The sequence below is a fragment of the Triticum dicoccoides genome, chromosome 2B (genome assembly GCF_002162155.2).
Source record: "Triticum dicoccoides isolate Atlit2015 ecotype Zavitan chromosome 2B, WEW_v2.0, whole genome shotgun sequence".
Lineage (NCBI taxonomy): Eukaryota > Viridiplantae > Streptophyta > Magnoliopsida > Poales > Poaceae > Triticum > Triticum dicoccoides.
The window spans coordinates 212,452,785-212,461,249 of record NC_041383.1 but is presented as its reverse complement, the minus strand read 5'-3'; positions in this window follow the sequence as shown (position 1 = coordinate 212,461,249).

Below are 8,465 nucleotides of genomic sequence, written 5' to 3'. Positions count from 1 at the left end.
TGGACGAGGGAGGGAGTGGGGGAGGGAGGGGGGTGGGTGGCTGGGTGCTACGCGTCCGTCCGGCACACGCGACCACCCCGACACGACTATGCTTCGGTGCCTTAAGGCACCGAAGCAGCGTCCACCCTGACACGACCCTGGTCTGCCTGGTGCGCCTACATTTCAGAATGCAAACGAATCTTCTTTCATTTGCAAATGAATCTGTATGTATTACCATGCCCGTGTTTTCCTTGCAATAATTAGTCATTCGAAACGAGATACTCCCTCCGTTCACTTTTTTAAGTCATTTCAGACAACTTAAAATGAACTATTTTGCACATTGTCTAAAATGTCTTCAAGGTTTTATAAAAGTGAACAGAGGGAGTACTATAAATTAATTAATGAGGAGTTATTTGAAAAAAAAATCGAAACGGTATCCACGCTAATGTGGATTAGAGTGTGTGTCACATAATTAGTTATTTGAATTAGAGTGTGTGTCACGTAGCGATCTCCAATTCTAATGTGGATTTCGCATTTCACTATATTCACGCTACTTTTTTAATACAAATTCATATGTATATGATGAACACCATGGCAGTGAGAAAACTTTTGGATGGATTCAAACATATGACCTACAAAAAAGCACAACAAATTGAGTCAATGTCAACTTTTCATAACTTAGTATGGCACAAATTCGAAATAATTACTCGTATGCATGGTCCTCAGTTCAAATCTTACAATGTACACCAAATTGAAACATCGATGTTAAGTCTCGTACTATGTACATTCAACCACACCCCCCCACACACATGCTACATACTTCATGTATTGGTCAATCTTCCTCTCTTACCACCTTACGAAGCTATCGGTTTCCAACACACATTCATTCTTTCTCTCCATGTTTCGATCTCTAAGTCTCTCAACTACACAACCCCCTTTTCTACTCTGTTACCAAATGTATTTACCTCACACACCCGCCATTGCAACCCATGCTGAGCTTTCTCTCTCTCTCTCCCCCTCTCCCTCTCACCCTCTCGCGCTAAATACATGCATTCCCAATCTAGCCCCCCAACCTCTCATGCGCACGCACGCACGTTGTATATCTAGGTCACTCCCTCGAGACTGTCTCACTCTTTCTTCCGCACGGCGGGCCACACTCGCTCAATCTTGCTCTCTTTATCTGAATCTCATTTAACCTCGTTTTCTTTCACACACAAATGATGTGTCTCCCTGTTCGGGCCTTGACAGACACACTCTATACTCTCTCACGCAGATTGTCTATCTAGGTCAGTCCATCCAAGGCGCCGCCACTCTTTCGAACTCATGGCGGGCCATGCTCACTCAATCTCTCTCTCTCTCTCTCTCTCTCTCTCTCTCTCTGTATGTCTCGATTGACCTCGCTCTTTCTCAGACAAAAATCATATATCACCATGTTTGAGCCCAATTCAACCTATTCACATTGTATACTCTCTCACGCACATTGTCTATCTAGGTCACTCTCTCCAAACGTCTCACTCTTTCGATCGCACGACGACCCTATGTGATCGATCGACCTTGCTTCCTCCCACGCACAAAATATATCTACACGTCTGTGACTGGATCATCTCTCAAGCTCTATCTTACAGCCCCCACCCTTGCCAAAAGCTCAATCGGACAATATCTCTCCAGAGCACATATATCTATTCAATGAATGTCGGACCACACTCACTTTGTCTCTCTATCTATATGTCTCTCGATTGACCTCGCTTTCTCACACCGTATCTTCCACGCATTGAAGCTACTACCTCTCCATCCCTCGCAAAGCCGGAGATATTTACATTGCGAGTGGCACTCCAACCTTGGATTAATTTGTGTAGGCATTTATTCCGATCAGTTTAGATTATATTTTCATAGCATTCGGCCCACAACTACTCCAAACACTGTTGCAACCCCCACAACTCCCCTAGTTGATTTCCCTCTGGCTCGGTCATTGCTCTCTCACACGTCCTTTCTCGCCTTCAACGTCGCACCATGGTATTATTGCAAAAAACTATGTTGTTCTTTTTAATTATTATAAATAAGCTACAAAACTACACACCGATAGTCCACTTGGAATGGAACAAAATTCGACCCACAAATTAAAATGCTACAAACTACACACCGAGGGGCCCACATGTCATGAAACAAATTTGGACCCTTATAGAAATTAAAAAAATAAAGGACGAGGATCGAACATGCGACCGGGCCTTCAAGCCGCACGTCAATAGGCAACATACGTAGAGCATCAATGTTTGTTGTACCCCCCTTTGTTCACATAATGTTTTTATATTACCACAACCTATTTAATGGATAACATGTAATATTATTTTTAGTACTATTCGCCTTCACTTACTGGTGGGTTCCATGTGTGCTCTCTCTCTCCTCCTCTTCCGCGTTTATACGCACGGGCAAACACGAAGAAATCGCGGGCGATGTTGCCGTTGACCATATCTGGACGCGTTCACAAGTCACGGCACCAGTTTCACATACTAGCAGCACTAGTCAGTGTGTACGTGCAATGCACGTTAATTTGGAAGTATATTAAGTGCATGCGGATATTAAGTAGGATATTATTTGCATATTATTATGTGATTAGCACTAATTTTGGCATGAAATTAACTGCACGCTAAACGTGTTGAGCGCTCGACATTGAAGCATTCTAGGTCGTTGGATGACAAGGAATACATGTGGCTTGATGACGTTTTATATTTAATTTGATATGGCTCTAGAAGAACATTCAATCGACCAAACCATAGATTTCGTTCAGTCTGACTCCGACTTTAAATTATACGACGATCGATATAAAATAAACGGAAATGATAAATGTTCGGATTTTAAGCATGGCAATCCGAACGTTTTTCATGGCAAATTTAGATTACGCGGCGGCGGCAGGGGCGTCTTGTGGTGGGAAGCGGCTCCTCTGCCATGCTCTGTGTGTCGTCGGGCCACTGACCGACGGCGACGGTGGCGTCTTGCGCCGTTGTTGGCATACTCTTGGACGTTGGCCTAGCTTCAAGGAAGGCCAAAATGTTCTGGACTTCAGAGCGAGTCAACTGGCGGGAGGAGGCGACTGGCGTTGGTGCAAGGAAGCGGTCGACGGCGGCCATCCATGCCGCTGAGGGGGTTACTGGCACCCGCGCGGGGACAGGCGCTGTCAACGGCGTGGCGGAGACATTCGTGTGCACGAGCACCGGCACGGGCGCGCACTTTAGTGCACGCGTAGGCGCATACGCTGGTAGGTGCACGGGCACCGGCATGGGTGTGGGCGTCAGTGCACGAGCAGGCGCATGCGCTAGCAGGTGCACGGGCGCGTGAAAGTCGGCGGGGACCTCGTGGTACCCCATGGGATCAAGCTCGGCGACAATGTGCGGCTCGCAGCCCATCAATGCCACGGGGATGGGCGCTGGCGCAGTCAGGGCGACGAGAGCCGGAACGGGAGCGGGGACAGGCGCGGCGTCTTCCCGCAAGGCCAGTTCAAGCTCGTCCCAAAGCGCCTTATGTTCTTGAGACTCCGGCTGAGTGTCTTCCTCAGGAAACTGGAACACTAAGGGCAGACCATCATGATGCGGCATGGCGTACGTTTAGGTCAGGAAGTTGGAGGTAGACGACAGGAGAATCGGAGAGGAAGAGTGAAGATTGTAGCGGTATCGGGTAGTGCGGGGTTGATTTTAAACTGCGGTGCCTGCGACATTAAAAGTGGGAGCAGTTGGGAAGGGCTCGCCTCCCGGTGAGCCTACACAGCGGTCTGCTCGCACGCCTCCCTGTCAGCCGGCGCAGCGGTCTGCTTGCATGCCTCCCGTCTACTCATCACACGCTTGCTCGGACGGCACCTCCCGATGAGAAGCGGGGACTCGTGGCGGCACAAAACTCCCACGGTTTCAATAGTGAAATAGTTCGCCTTAACGTGACAGGTCTTTGTTCCAAAATACCTTGGATCTTCATTTGTGCAACTTGTCATAAGCAGCTTGTCTCAAATTGAAGAAAAAACTTACGAAGTAATATTTGTGCCATATCAGTGACCATGCTCAGTTTCAAGAATTTATGCTCACTTTTGGATTTTCTGAAATTTAAGATCCAGGATTCAAAACAATATCATAACCTGCATCATGCAATAAATTTTCAAGCCGTACATCTGTCCTGTTGTATTTCTTAATAAAGGATTTGGTCAAACATTTTTCTTAGTTAGACTTCAGACAAGTTATATATGCACAGTAAAAGGATAATCCTTCTGTACTAGTGCATTGCCTGATATATTAACTCAAGTATTAGGCAGGAACAAACGGGCTCAATTATGTGCTCATCCTGGTGTAGTAATAGTAGTACTAGGCAATGCAGTTGACGGGTGACCTTGATGAGCGGCGACCGAGGGAATTGAACTGTGCTCGGCACGGTAGGTAACGTTGTCTAGTTTCTTTTGAGGGGACATTGTCTAGTTACTAAAGCATCCCTCCGTTGTTCATCGGTAGTCATTATGGACCGGGACATGATGGGAATTTCCTAGGGCTGGAATTCTGGCCACCAGATATTTCGACTTGAAACGCTGAGGCTCGACTGGTTGGGGTTGCCTAATGTGCGTACCACACACGCCACCGAAGGATACGAGCCTGTTTTTTTTATTTTTTTATTTTTTTAGGATCAACATGAGCCAAGGTCTGGCTGGTACGCCGTTGGGTCCTACCATTCTAGAATACAAAAGGAACCTTTTAAATTGCCGAACGAATCTATGTGTATTACAATACCCGTATTTTCCTTGCAAATACTAATCTTAATGTGGTAATTGATTTATGACGAGTTGTTGAATTAGAGTGAGTTTGTGATATAGTGATCTCAACGTGGATTTCACATTTCATGGTATCCCTAGTAAGTTTTCCAATGCAAATTCAAATTTAAAAGATGAACAATATGGAGGTGAGAAAACTTTGTATGTATCAAGCATATGACCATACACACACACACAGAGACACACACGCACGAACACAACAACAATCCAATAAGTATAGTGCATCTATTTTTCCAAACCATGCATGTATGACACGAATTCAAAAATACTCCTTCTATTCCTAGATATTAGTCTTTTAGAGAGTTCAACAAGTGACTACATACGGAGCAAAATGAGTGAATCTAGACTCTAAAATATGTCTATATACATCCGTATGTGCCAGTCCATTTGAAATCTCCAAAAAAACTAATATTTATAGGAACAAATGGAGTAAAATGTAAGACATGCATGGTCCTCAGTTCAATATTTAAAATGAACATGAGACTGAAACATGAATATTAAGTCTAGTACTACAGTACATGCAAATGTTGTGTTTAGGCGGAGCTATGATTGTCGGGGGTTAACCCCTCGACCTTAGATAAAATTGTGGAACTCTGTTTAGGGTTGTTTAGATTATATTTGTCCCCACCCTCCCAGCCACCGATTGGTTGTGCACCCCCACCCCTCCTCCCCGGGAGAATACCATGTGCCCCCATACCTTATATGCTATATGCCGATACGAGTTGCTTGGAGCTTGTAGATCTGAGATATAGCAGCTCACATGATGTGTCTTAATATTTTAACAGGAAACCTTGATTAGTTTGAGAATTGCACACAATTTGTACAAAAACTACTCAGATGCCCTTGGATCCCATATCCAACGACCTCGAAGCTCGTATCACCGTAGCATCTAAGATGAAGGAGGACATCATATTCTACTATATGTAAGAATATCATGTGCTACCACACCTTAGATGCTTTGGAGATACAAGCTCTTCGGAGCCGTTGGATTTGTGACCCAACACCTCCTCGGTGGTTCAAATGGTTATTTGTAGAAAAGCCCCAAAAGAGTTCGGCCACTACTTACAAGCATAAAGACTGCTCAGATGCCATTGGATCTCAGATCAAACAACCTCGAAGCTCGTATCACCATAGCATCCAAGCTACGATATCACCTTATGTTTTCTCGCACAGCAGTATATGAGGTGCTCCCGCACCGTAGATTCTATGGTGATACGAGTTCACTGAGATCTAACGGCCCATAGTAGGAGGTTTGAATGTTTTTGCAATATACGGCTGATAGAGTTTGGGAAATGCACAAGAAGTACAAGTACTGTGCCATCTGATCACTGATCAGACGACCTAGATGCTCATATCATCGTAGCGGGTAATTAAGCCACAGGAAGCACCTAATATGAGCAACAGGGAGCCGTTGGATCGAAGATGCAGCGGCGCACACGAGGTCTGAATGTTTTATTTGCAAAAAAACCTTTGGAGAGTTTGGAAATTGCGCATAATTACAAAGACTACTCCCAAGCCATTGGATCCCACTTCCAATGGTGTAAAAACTCGTATCACCATGGTATCTAAGCTGCGGGGTGGATGTGATATTCTATGCCGCTGCCATTTTTGTTCGTAAACTTGCAAAATACGTGTAACTCGTGCCTTTACTTGTCTAACCGCGCAAAGTGTTTGTTCAAAAAAACCCATCCTACACTGAAATATCGGAATAACACACGGGGGTCCCACTTGTCATTAATCAAATTTGGACCTAAAACTAACAAATCTGAAAGAGGAGATTCGAACTGGCAACCCGGACTAAAAAGCTTAAGTCGATAGCCTGAAACAACAACGGTTGTTGGCTTTGTCCCATAACTTGATTTTATACAGTATTATGTTGAGTAGAGTAGAGGGAGTGCCTCGTCAACACGTGCACGATCATTGTCTCACTTACTGGTGGGTCCCAGGTCCGCGATCTCAATCTCTCTTCTCTCCATTGTCTAACCTTTGCACGAGCACACACGAAGAGCGGCGCTAGCTTGCCGTGGTGTTATTAGAACAACAAAAAAGCTTGGAAAATAGAAGAATTGAATAGAACAAGAGACGTTGTGGCTAGTCAAGACGGGGCTAACCACATCTATCCTCCGTGCCAGGTTTGCATGATGAAGTTGTGTGGCTAGTGGGGTGTTTTCGACTGACTGGCTGGGTCCCGAGGTCGAACCATAGGTACTACTAGAGTTACTGCCGACATCTGATACAGTACTCCCTCCGTCTAGGTGAGTAAGTCACCATGACCAAGGAGGAGGGGAAAACGAGAGACCTTAATGTTTACTTGCTAATTAATAACATTGCATGCAATGAACTAACCACTGCATCTCATGTTTGGTAGTCTCAAATCATTAAAAGCATGCACACCCCTCATCTCTTGTTGGTTGATATGTCAAGAAACAAGAAACGAGATAGAAGTTAATGCACCACGCGTAAGTGTTTTGGAACTATTTGATTTTCGTAAGATGACTTACACACCTAGACGGAGGGACTATATTTTTACACGCACATTTTTCCTCCGTGCCGAGACGTGGCACACCCTACCGCGCGGTTTCGGGGTCCTCCCGGGTGGTGCACACATATATTCTTCCTAACGTGGGACGCCCTACCACGCGTTTTCTGGGTCCTCCTCGATCATAGCGCCGAAGCAAGTAAATGAGTCGTCAAATCACGAAAGACCACCTTTCCCGCCGAGTACATCAGTGAAGCACGGTGGCTAGCTAGTTGGGCTAGTTCGACCGATTAGCTAGGCCGTCGCCACATTTGTTCTTTCACCCCTTTTTTTATCTACTTGCCGGCAGGTAAATTTAAATATACACCACGGCGTTGCTCTGGTGTTTGGGTGGGGCAAGATTTTTAATTTTTTGATTGACGGGAGCAGGCGCGGCAGGATTTTTAATTTTTTGATTGACGGGAGCAGGCGTGGCATTAATTAGTCATGATGACTCCGCCTGTAAAACCCACTGCTCCCTGATGTGAGAAGTTGTCGACTGGTGTTTTACCGTGGTGAAAACCAAAAGATTCCCCGCTCCTCGGCTGTCTCCCTTCGCCTTCCCGTAGATTGCATTGCCTTTCAGCCGTTTTGCCCCCTTTGCTTCCTCTCCCCATTGCTTCTACCTGGTGCCATGGTGGCGCAGCATATCACGGAGTCCGAGGTGAGGCACCTGACTCAGGAGCTCCATGCCAAGGATACGGAGCTCAAGGCCAAGGACGTGGAGCTCCGTGAGCTCAAGGAGGAGAGGAGTGCCATGCTCCTCCGTTATGTGCGGGAGTTCACGGAGCTTCAAAAGCGGTAGGCATCCACCACAAAAGATGCTCGAGGTGTCGGCGGCGTTGCTGCAGAAAGCGGGAGATACGATAGGCCGTCAGGGGAGCCGGCTGGAGCGCGAGTGGGCCGATCATGACGAGGTCCAGGATCGCCTCAGCCACCTGGTGAACCAAGTTGCCAAGCACGTGTTGCGGCTGCACGATGCCTACCGTCATGCCAGCGCGACGATGCCGGCCGTCGGGCTAAACCCGTTCGATTACCCGATCGACTTCAACGAGCTGCGGCTTCCTGACCTGGTCTCCTTCTTCACCTATATCTTCGAGGAGCTGAGCCGTCTCCGCGCGATGGTGGGGGCTAAGCTGGACAAGGAGGGGTTACGGGCTGCCCTCGCTG